Raw genomic sequence first — 11,687 nt, forward strand, 5'->3', positions numbered from 1 at the left:
ATTATAATATATTTTATTTATTAATTTAATCATGAAATATATTAAATTTTTAGGATAAATATTTTTAAAAAAAGTAAAATATTTTATACTATGTAACAATAATAATAAAAATATATTTACTGTTAAAGTAGTAAGTTTTATGTAATAATAAATTGAGAATAATAATAATGTTTATATATTTTATATTATTATTACTAACCTACATAATGATAATAATGATGAGTGAAAAACATTAATTTTGGTCTTGTGAAAGACACGTCATTCACCTTTTTTTTAGAGAAAATTTTATTTTTTTCTCTTAAGAGATGTTAAAATCATAGTTGTCAGAACCGAACCGGTGATCGAACTGGTCAGACTACTGGGTCATTAGGTCACTGGTTCAACTGATGGATCATTGGTTGAACCGGTTAACCCGGTCCCACATATGTAAAACGTATAAAATAGCTAAAAACTTAAAAATTAACAGTTAAAAAACATATCTCCAATAACATTTTAATAAACATTAAGTCTCAAATCCTAAAAATAAGTAGTAATACGAAAATAAACATAAAATTTGTTAGTACTATTAGTCTATTACATAAACAACTCAATTTAACACAATGAAAATAACAATTCATGGATTATATCCAAGGAGTAACTTCAAATTCTGGATATCTTTCTTCATCTGACAAATCTGGAGCTACATTCTGATTGGTTTTTCATTCTGATTTGCATTATACTAAGTAGTTTCATGCCGATTGATCCTTGTTCCTGAGAAGTTGGTGTTTCTAATGGTGTATTTGATGAAGCCATCCTAAATTCCTAATCAACTAGGACTAAATGACTAATCTCCAAGAATAATGCACAACAACAATCCACTAACTACTAAGAATAATATACAACAGCAACCAACATATATAACACTATAACAGAGAATCAACAATCAACAATCTAACAAGTAACAACAAAGGATAATCAACAAACTGAACAGAAATAAAAAAAATCAACATACAGAAATTAAACAAGAGAGATCAAATAGAAAAAAATGTGGAAGTATTCATGTTCTCATCTGTCAACATACAGAAATCAAACATATGTGAACAATCAATATTCAACAATCTAAATTCTAACAGAAATCAAACAGAAACCAACATACATAATCAATCTACAATAATCAATTAATTCTAACTATCAGTACCAAATTATTGAAAATTTAATATCCTGAATAACTTCAAAAAATTAAAAAATTACAAATACATACCTGGACCCTGGAGGGATGGAGGGACGAGCAGAGAAGAGGGAGTCCGGAGGTGACGACTGACGACTGACGAGCAGGAGGTGTAAGACCCAAGACTTTTGAAAAGTCCTAATTTGAACAAATCTCAAACCATATATTTATTTACAGTTTTATTTTCAAGAAATTATTTTATTGAAAATAATTTGTAAAATTGATGCACAAATAGTATTTTTATACATTATCATTGTTGGGTTAAAATTCATTTCTAATTACTGTATTATCCCTACTTTTATTTGGAATTACTAAAATGCCCATAACCCTAATTTTTGAAAATGAAACCCTAACCCTGAAACCCTAACCCAATAACCCGATTCCCTTTTAGCCACATCCAAACCCTCTCTTGCTCTCAGCAAGCACGCACACACACCTAGCTCCTTCAATTTGAAAGAAAGAAGGAAAGGAAAATAAAAAGAAGGGGAAAAGAGGAGAGGGGCTGCAATCGAAAGAAGGGAAGGGAGGAGAAAATGTCGCCGCCGTTCAGCCTGTCCCTGCCGCCATCGTGCTGCCACCGAACCGCCGAAGTGCCATCACAATTCTCTCGTCGCCGCCGCGGTTGACAGAAGAGAGAGTGAGATCTGAGAGAGCTGTGAAGGAAGGATGTCGTCGGAGGAGAAGCCTGGCACCACTGCCGCCACTGTTCGTCACGCCGTCACCATTAGCCGCGCCGTCACCAGTCGCGAGAGAGAGAGATCGGGCAAAGAGAGAGAGGTGTCGTGAGGGAGAAGAGGCACCGCTGCTGCTGCTGCCTTGCCGTCGCCGCTACCTGGGTCCTGTGGTCCAAGCCACCATTGATGGAGCTCCGTTTCTGCTTCTCTGGTTCGCCGCCACGGCTGGAGGTCCGCCCGACCTGATCAGAGGGAAAGGAGAGGTTCAGGCCGTCGCTGCTACTTGCGTGGTGAGCTGCTGCACCAGCCACCGCCGCAGGAATCGCTGCTGGAGAAGGGAGCTGCGCTTCTGTGTTTCTGGCCGCCAGAAAAACCTCGCCGCCGTCGCCGGAAAATCCTGCCGGTAAGGGTTTAAGTTGATCTTCGTTTTCTTTGGGTTTCCGGAAGCTTTATTGTGGTTGTATGATTGGTTTCAGTTTTCATTGCTGGAGTCCGGGTCGCCGCTGCTACTTGAGGTGGCTGCCGGGTTGCCGCCAAACAGGTTCAGAGACCGTCGCTGTATCGGTTCAGCCGTTCCTTCTTCGTTTGGTAAGCATCTTCGATTTGAAAATCCCTCTGGTTACTGTTCTGTTATCATACGCTGAGGTTTGTGACGTTAATTGCTATAAGATTGAGTTTTGGTTGTTATGTGTTGCGATTAGAGTTGCTATGGCTACTGCGAAAGTGACTTGGAGCCGAGGTTTTGGTTGTTGATTTCGGGTTGAGGCGAAAAGGACTCTGTGACGCGTTTGGGTTATGGTTATGCGTTTTGAGGTAGGGGCTTTTGCACAAACTAGTTTTATTTAAATTAGAAATTGTTATAAATAGATATGCTGTACAAAATGTATTTTAGGTGGTTATGTGAGTCTTATGAATTGTCTGGTTTTATCTTGAATGAATATGGTTGCCTGTTTGATTGTAACAATGTATGATTTTGATAAATTGGAGATTTCTGGATTGGTTGATTTGAATGATTTTTGATAATTTGAAAGTTGAGTTTTGTTTTATTGGAAACTAATTTGGTCTTGAACCTGTTAGAAAAAGTTGATGATTTGTTTTGTTGGGACCCAAAAAGGGTGGCAAAGTCCAAGTTTTAGAGGAGATGCTGCCGAAATTTCTAGAAAATCTGAGATTTTGATTGGAATTGTTATTTTGGAAAAGAATAAATTATGCTTTGACTTAAATGTTTGAAAAATAAATTATGTTTGAACTTGCCTTATTAGGAAAATCTCTAACTCTTGTGGAGATTATCCTTGTTGTTTGTCCTTCTTTTTCAAAGTCTTTTATCTTTCTGAGTAAACTCGAGAATTGTTTTGATGTCACGTGCGATCTTTAGGTATAGTAATGCGATGCGTTAGTTCCTTAAAGCCTGTTTGTGGATCTGGAAGGTGAAGCGGCAAGTGTGCAACGTTATGAGACATTGTGAGAGTTTCGTTCCTTGCAGACAAGTTTGAAGATGTTATGCTTGCGAATGGTTATGGAGTTGTGAAGTGGTTGATGGAGTTAGGAAGTTGAAGCTTAGAGAGGGGTACGAGATACATGAGTGAAAGCTATATCTGTTGTTAGATACCAACCTGCTTTATAGCCTTTTTGCCATGAAAACTATATCCTTGCTTTGTGACCGCCTATCTTGACTTGCACCTATTTGGTTCCTCCAAGCTTTTGTAGAATTTCGAAACCATATAAACTTTTTGCATTGAGCCTACCTTGTATCTTTCACCTAACACTATACCTTACCCTTATGTTTAAATCTTATGGTTATTCGGTATTTGAAATTTTATATATGTGTTATGATTTCTTACCTTTTTAAAAAGTATTTAAAAAGTAGAGTGCTAAGCCTATGTATTATCTTATGTAATACTTCAATTTTCGAGGACGAAAATTTTTATAAGGTGGGTGGAATGTAAGACCCAAGACTTTTGAAGCATAATTGGAAAAACGATTTGGTTTTGGGTTTAAAACCTATCCTATTTATTCAACTCAAGAAGTTAAAGTTTCGGAGGTTTTCAAGGAATTTAAGAAATGAGTTAGATTATTCTCCCCTGAAGTCTTGGGACTCTGCTGAGGAACCTTACGACCAAATCTTGATTTAGAAATGAATGATTGAGTCTTCCAAAGAGATTTTGAACTTGGCATGGTTTTGAGATTTTTGGAAGTGTTGGAAAGATGTGAAAAGTGGCTCCGTTTTGAAAAGTGATTCTTGGCTAGCTGTGATTTGACTACGTTTGTTATTTAAAAGTAAATGGGCCAAGAATGATTTTGAAATAAGGTATTGAGCCTGATTGATTGTGGATATCATAATGATTGATGAGTTATTGTTTGGTAGGCTTAAGGGCCGGGTTCGTCCCGCTTATGCTGAGAGATTTGATAATTTGATGAGATTGTTGATAAGTCGCTTGCGCCTGGCAAGGACGGTGGTTAATCCCGCTTGTCGAGGTTGCGGCGCCCGCGTAAGGACGGTGGTTAATCCCGCTTACGTGTAGATGTGAGGTCGGAGGCAAAGTATCCCGCTCACATCCTTTCGGATCACAAGAGTGTGCAGGCGCTGACATCCTGGACCGTGTGGCGGGCACGTTATCCCAGAGAGTTCCCATTTATACGTGGCCGAAGGGCAACATTCCCATAGAAATGTGTCGGGTTGGCAATTGAACCGACAATGTGATATCACAGCCAGTAGGACATGCATTCATCATTTGCATCTATGTGATATTGTTTGGGTGTGCATATTTTATTTGGTTTGCTTATGTGAATACTTATGTTAACTGTTATTCTTGTTGTAATTGCTCTTGATTGTGTTTGAACTACATTATTTGTGATTGTGTTTGATTGGTTGACTTGTGATGAATTGGTTGATGTTTGAGTTGTTTGGGCCGGGGGCCGTGTTGGATTGGATGGGCTTGAGGTCGTGATTGGTATATTGAGTCCTAGTTCTGTATAAAGTATCTGATCGATTCAGCATAGACTTAATGAACCTATGCTTGGAACGGGATGATCATTTATACCGCGTAGGTAACTGCTTTCATGGTTGCAGTCTAGGAAAAACTTTTCAGACATTTTCTTTAAGAAAGGAAAAAGGTTTTGTTTTAGAATATTTGAGAAACTTAGCAAGTCTTCAAAAAGGAATTTTCTAGATTTCGAATGTGAACCTATGGTTTTTGGAAAGACTCATAAGACGAGCAATGATCACTGAACTCTAAGAATGATTTTATCTTTACGTTTCTTGTTATAGCAATTTCTGTAATTCTATAGTGAGAACAAGCGAGGACGACGTTCTCACTCCCCTACAGGTTATTCCTTTTCAGGATATGGAAGATGAAGCTTCAGGAGAGTTATGTTTATTTTCTGTTTACTCGGTTTTTTTGTATTACCGTAGCTATTGTTTTTCCCTCGCCTTTATCTTTATTAAGTCTGTAAGAGGGATAGGAAATTATGATATGTATATTTGTAAAGCAAGCACGCACACACACCTAGCTCCTTTAATTTGAAAGAAAGAAGGAAAGGAAAATAAAAAGAAGGGGAAACGAGGAGAGGGGCTGCAATCGAAAGAAGGAAAGGGAGGAGAAAATGTCGCCGCCGTTCAGCCTGTCCCTGCCGCCATCGTGCTGCCACCGAACCGCAGAAGTGCCATCACCGTTCTCTCGTCGCCGCCGCGGTTGACAGAAGAGAGAGTGAGATCCGAGAGAGCTGTGAAGGAAGGACGTCATCGGAGGAGAAGCCTGGCACCACCGCCGCCACTGTTCGTCACGCCGTCACCACTAGCCGCGCCTCACCAGTCGAGAGAGAGAGAGATCGCGCAAAGAGAGAGAGGTGTCGTGAGGGAGAAGAGGCGCCGCTGCTGCTGCTGCCTTGCCGTCGCCGCTACCTGGGTCCTGTGGTCCAAGCCACCATTGATGGAGCGAGTCGTGGTAAAACTCGAGCTATCAGAGTGGCTCAGCCAGAAGCATGACATTTTGATAGTTAGGGTGTTACATTTGTGGTATCAGAGCAGTCTTTCCTGTAGAGCCTGAGGAATGGACTGATTATGCTTCAATTGCATATTCTGAGCGTTTGTCATGTATTAGGTCTTGTTGAATGACGAGAATTAGAGTTTTATGCACATGACGGTCTATTGATTAATGCCATTAGTCTTGCGTTGCGTGATTCCTGATATTAAGTTTGGCCGGCTTAATACTAGTGAATTATGTATATGAAAGCACTGATGGGTTATCATAGATGATATACGAGTTTTGAGTAAAGTAAATCACGGGTTTTGGGAACGTTAGAGACGATATCTCGAGGTTACTCAGTTATGTGCTTTGGATTCTGTTGGATGTCATGTGACTTATTGTTTCTCAACCTATCTTGATTGTTCTTGTTGTCATTTCTTTTGAGAAGCAGTTTGGTGTTTTCAATCTTATTCTTCTGTTCATATGCATTCCTTTTTTTTATCCTAAATTGCATATGCCGGTTGAATTTCTTGGTGTATCTGTCCTTCTCTGTTTGAACTCTTTTCTTGACCCATGTGAATTTTTTCGACATGACATTGAACTTGTCTTGATGCAGTGTGCCTTTTTATGTCCTTACTCCTAGCCTTTTTAAAGAAATGGTGATTTAGTTTTTCTCTTCGTTGACTATATTTATAACTAATTTTTAAGCTTTTATAAAATCACTTTTGATTTGATATACACCTATCTATATAAAACTTTGAAGACTCCTTATGCAATTTAAAAACTATTTATTTCTAATACCTCGCCTGTTCTTTTATTGGTTTACGGAACTACACTTACTTTAAGTACAATTTGACCTTTTAAAATAATTTTATTACGGTTCCTATACGTAACTCCATTTGATTATGTATTTAGGTATTATTAAATTCTTAAAAGAAATACTTTTCGCTTTTATTCTAGTTAGTTTTCGTTTGACACATTGACTTTAATTTAGCATGATACATTATTTACACATTTGTTATTCTTTTGAAAATATTGGATTCATACCTTTCCTCTCAAGTATGGGCTAATTCTTTAAGCTTTTGTTTCTATGGTTGTGATACTTGATTTTGTTTTTAACTAATTTTTTTTCTTTTATGAACACCACCAGTAGCCTCAGTTTTCCTTCTCTTGTGAATTCCATACTCCTCTAAGTCAGCTTAAATTTGTTTCTATCTGGTGCGTTGTTTGTCCTCTTAACTGTCCTTCTTTAGTCAAAGGTTCTTTCTTGAAAATTCGCTGTCGATTGAGTTGTCCTTCCTTACGAGTTTTGTATTCTTTTAGACCAATGGAAAGCTTGTTTGGTGTTCCATGCTTCGTGGATCTTATTTGAACTCCCTTGATTTAAGATCTTTTCTTGTTTTTGTTTGGTCTGATTTCTTTTAAGTATATCTTAAATATTCCTGAATATTCTTATGTGATGGCAATTTCAAGTGTATTCTTAGAGTTTTGATGTGAACTTTTGAAGCAAGTTTTGGATTCTCTTAAGAAACTTAAATCAATTATTCTCGCTTAAAAATTGCATCCATAGCTATCCTTTAAATTGGAAAAGTTATTTTGGAGTTGACATGCATTATTTTAAATAAAGTTTTGAAACCGACTGATAAGTAAATTTTTACCTCAGGGTTTCCTTTTCTAAATAGAGTTTAACTTGTTCCATATTTACTATAAAATTTTATACACACTTGTTTGAATTTAGACTTTGAGAGTTCTTGAACAAACGTTTGATTTTCTTACAACCCTGCTACAATATCAGTGTATACTTTTAGCTGATTGAGTACCTAAATGTCTTTCAGGATTTTCGAAAGATTTTTTTGGCCTTAACCCAATTGACTTTCAATTTTCAACTCTCACCTATTCTATCTTTTACTTGGAAACTATTTGGACAAAACGCAATTTAGTTTTCTTTTAACCATATTGCAGTTTTGATATATGTTTATGTTACCCTTTTGTGAACTGCGAGTTACATACTTTTCTTTTAGCACAGGAGGTGATCTTCTTTCAGTTTTTCATCTGCGCTTCTGTGTTTTTGGCCGCCGGAAAAACCTCGCCGCCGTCGCCGGAAAATCCTGCCAGTAAGGGTTTAAGTGGATCTTCGTTTTCTTTGGGTTTCCGGAAGCTTTATTGTGGTTGTATGATTGGTTTCAGTTTTCATTGCCGGAGTCCGGGTCGCCGCTGCTACTTGAGGTGGCTGCCGGGTTGCCGCCAAACCGGTTCAGAGACCGTCGCTGTATCGGTTCAGCCGTTCCTTCTTCATTCGGTAAGCGTCTTCGATTTGAAAAGCCCTCTGGTTACTGTTCTGTTATCATATGCTGAGGTTTGTGACGTTAATTGCTATAAGATTGAGTTTTGGTTGTTATGTGTTGCGATTAGAGTTGCTATGGCTACTGCGAAAGTGACTTGGAGCCGAGGTTTTGGTTGTTGATTTCGGGTTGAGGCAAAAAGGACTCTGTGACGCGTTTGGGTTATGGTTATGCGTTTTGAGGTAGGGGATTTTGTACAAACTAGTTTTATTTAAATTAGAAATTGTTATAAATAGATATGCTGTACAAAATGTATTTTAGGTGGTTATGTGAGTCTTATGAATTGTCTGGTTTTATCTTGAATGAATATGGTTGCTTGTTTGATTGTAACAATGTATGATTTTGATAAATTGGAGATTTCTGGATTGGTTGATTTGAATGATTTTTGATAATTTGAAAGTTGAGTTTTGTTTTATTGGAAACTGATTTGGTCTTGAACCTGTTAGAAAGAGTTGATGATTTGTTTTGTTGGGACCCGGAAAGGGTGGCAAAGTCCAAGTTTTAGAGGAGATGCTGCCGAAATTTCTAGAAAATCTGAGATTTTGATTGGAATTGTTATTTTGGAAAAGAATAAATTATGCTTTGACTTAAATGTTTGAGAAATAAATTATGTTTGAACTTGCCTTATTAGGAAAATCTCTATATTTTTGATGTAAATATTAAGAAAGGAATTATGCCTTAAAAATCAATTTAAATATGAAATTTTTTTATGTTTTGGAATTTGATTTACATAAACAGATTTTGGAGGGGTTTTAATGGATTTAAAATAAACCTGGTTTTCAATTTACAGGTTATTCCTTTTCAGGATATGGAAAATGAAGCTTCAGGAGAGTTATGTTTATTTTCTGTTTACTCGGTTTTTTTGTATTACCGTAGCTATTGTTTTTCCCTCGCCTTTATCTTTATTAAGTTTGTAAGAGGGATAGGAAATTATGATATGTATATTTGTAAACTAGTGTTATATATATAGCTTACGGTTGTATCTGATTTGTATGTACATGTATGTTTATGTTTTCACGAAAAAGAGTTATCGAAAGGTTATGCGGTTTTAAGTTTTAAGCAGGCTCATATTTTAGTGTTAAATATTATAAGAGTCGTGGTAAAACTCGATCTATCAGAGTGGCGCAGCCGGAAGCGTGACATTTTGATAGTTAGGTTGTTACAGGAGGCAGAAGGCGACGAGGAGGTGACTTGAATCTTCGATGGATATGCTTCTTGACGGTGGTGAGTGGCGCACTGGTGTGGTTGCGGTGGTGAGTGCCGCGCTGGCTGAAGCTGAACGGGTCTCCGCGCTAGCAACGAGGTGGCTGAAGCTGAAGCAGACTCTCTATCTCTCAGCTCTCATGGTGGTCTCTCGTGGGAAGGGAAACAGGGGATGGAGTGAATGAGAGTGATGCACGATGGAGGCTAGGGTTTGAGGGTTTCACTTTCAGGAAGCAACTTTAGTTTTTTTTTTTTAAATTTTTAATGAAAACGACGTCGCGGGTTAAATGAAACCTGCCGGTTCACCGGTTCTAATCAAATCTGGCCAGTTCAATCCGGGTCATTTCGGTTCGATTCTTTGTCCGGTTAGAAAGTTCGCCCGGATCGGTTATGGCACCAGTTTGCCGGTTTTCCGGTCCGACCGGCCGATTCGGTCCGGTTCTGACAACACTGGTTAAAATAATATTATTTTCTCTTCTATTTGTAAAATATACATCCTCATCCCTTATAACTTTTAAATTATTAAATTGTGATTTTATCAAAATTTTCGTTAACAATTATTTTTATATTTTATTATTAATTTTTGGTATCAATATATATTATTTTAACATTATTTTCTGGAACTTTGATTTATTAAAATCGAAACACTTCCCGAGCCCTTGGAAACAGATTTAAGAATGAAACTGAAATTGGTTTTGGCTTAAGTTTGATTGGTCTTGAAATTGGTTCGACATAATTAGAAAAACGATTTGGTTTTGGGTTTAAACCCTATTCTATTTATTCAACTCAAGAAGTTAAAGTTTCGGAGGTTTTCAAGGAATTTAAGAAATAAGTTAGGTTATTCTCCCCTGAAGTCTTGGGACTCTGCTGAGGAACCTTACGACCAAATCTTGATTTAGAAATGAATGATTGAGTCTTTCAAAGAGATTTTGAACTTGACATGGTTTTGAGATTTTTGGAAGTGTTGGAAAGATGTGGAAAGTGGCTCCATTTTGAAAAGTGATTCTTGGCTAGCTGTGATTTGACTACGTTTGTTATTTAAAAGTAAATGGGCCAAGAATGATTTTGAAATAAGGTATTGAGCCTGATTGATTGTGGATATCATAATGATTGATGAGTTATTGTTTGGTAGGCGTAAGGGCCGGGTTCGTCCCGCTTATGCTGAGAGATTTGATAATTTGACGAGATTGTTGATAAGTCGCTTGCGCCTGGCAAGGACGGTGGTTAATCCTGCTTGTCGAGGTTGCGGCGCCCGCGTAAGGACGGTGGTTAATCCCGCTTACGTGTAGATGTGAGGTCGGAGGCAAAGTATCCCGCTCACATCCTTTCGGATCACAAGAGTGTGCAGACACTGACATCCTGGACCGTGTGGCGGGCACGTTATCCCAGAGGGTTCCCATTTATACGTGACCGAAGGGCAACATTCCCATGGGAATGTGTCGGGTTGGCAATTGAACCGACAATGTGATATCACAGCTAGTAGGACAGGCATTCATCATTTGCATTTATGTGATATTGTTTGGGTGTGCATATTGTATTTGGTTTGCTTATGTGAATACTTATGTTAACTGTTATACTTGTTGTAATTGCTCTTGATTGTGCTTGAACCACATTAATTGTGATTGTGTTTGAATTGATTGGTTTGTGAAGAGGTTGACTTGTGTTGATGTTTGAGTTGTTTGGGCCGGGGGCCGTGTTGGATTGGATGGGCTTGAGGCCGTGATTGGTATATTGAGTCCTAGTAGTCCTAGTTGTATCTGATCGGTTCAGTATAGACTTAATGAACCTATGCTTGGAACGGGATGATCATTTATACCGCGTAGGTAACTACTTTCATGGTTGCGGTCTAGGAAAAACTTTTCAGACATTTTCTTTAAGAAAGGAAAAAGGTTTTGTTTTAGAATATTTGAGAAATTTAGCAAGTTTTCAAAAAGAAATTTTCTGGATTTCGAATGTGAACCTATGGTTTTTGGAAAGACTCATAAGACAAGCAATGATCACTGAACTCTAAGAATGATCTTATCTTTACGTATCTTGTTATAGCAAATTCTGTAATCCTATAGTGAGAACAAGCGAGGACGACGTTCTCACTCCCCTACAGGTTATTCCTTTTCAGGATATGGAAGACGAAGCTTCAGGAGAGTTATGTTTATTTTCTGTTTATTCGGTCTTTTTGTATTACCGTAGCTATTGTTTTTCCCTCGCCTTTACCTTTATTAAGTTTGCAAGAGGGATAGGAAATTATGATATGTATATTTGTAAACTAGTGTTATGTATATATATATATATATATCGC

This window comes from Arachis ipaensis, chromosome B05 (assembly GCF_000816755.2).
Source record: "Arachis ipaensis cultivar K30076 chromosome B05, Araip1.1, whole genome shotgun sequence".
In the NCBI taxonomy this organism is placed as follows: Eukaryota; Viridiplantae; Streptophyta; class Magnoliopsida; order Fabales; family Fabaceae; genus Arachis; species Arachis ipaensis.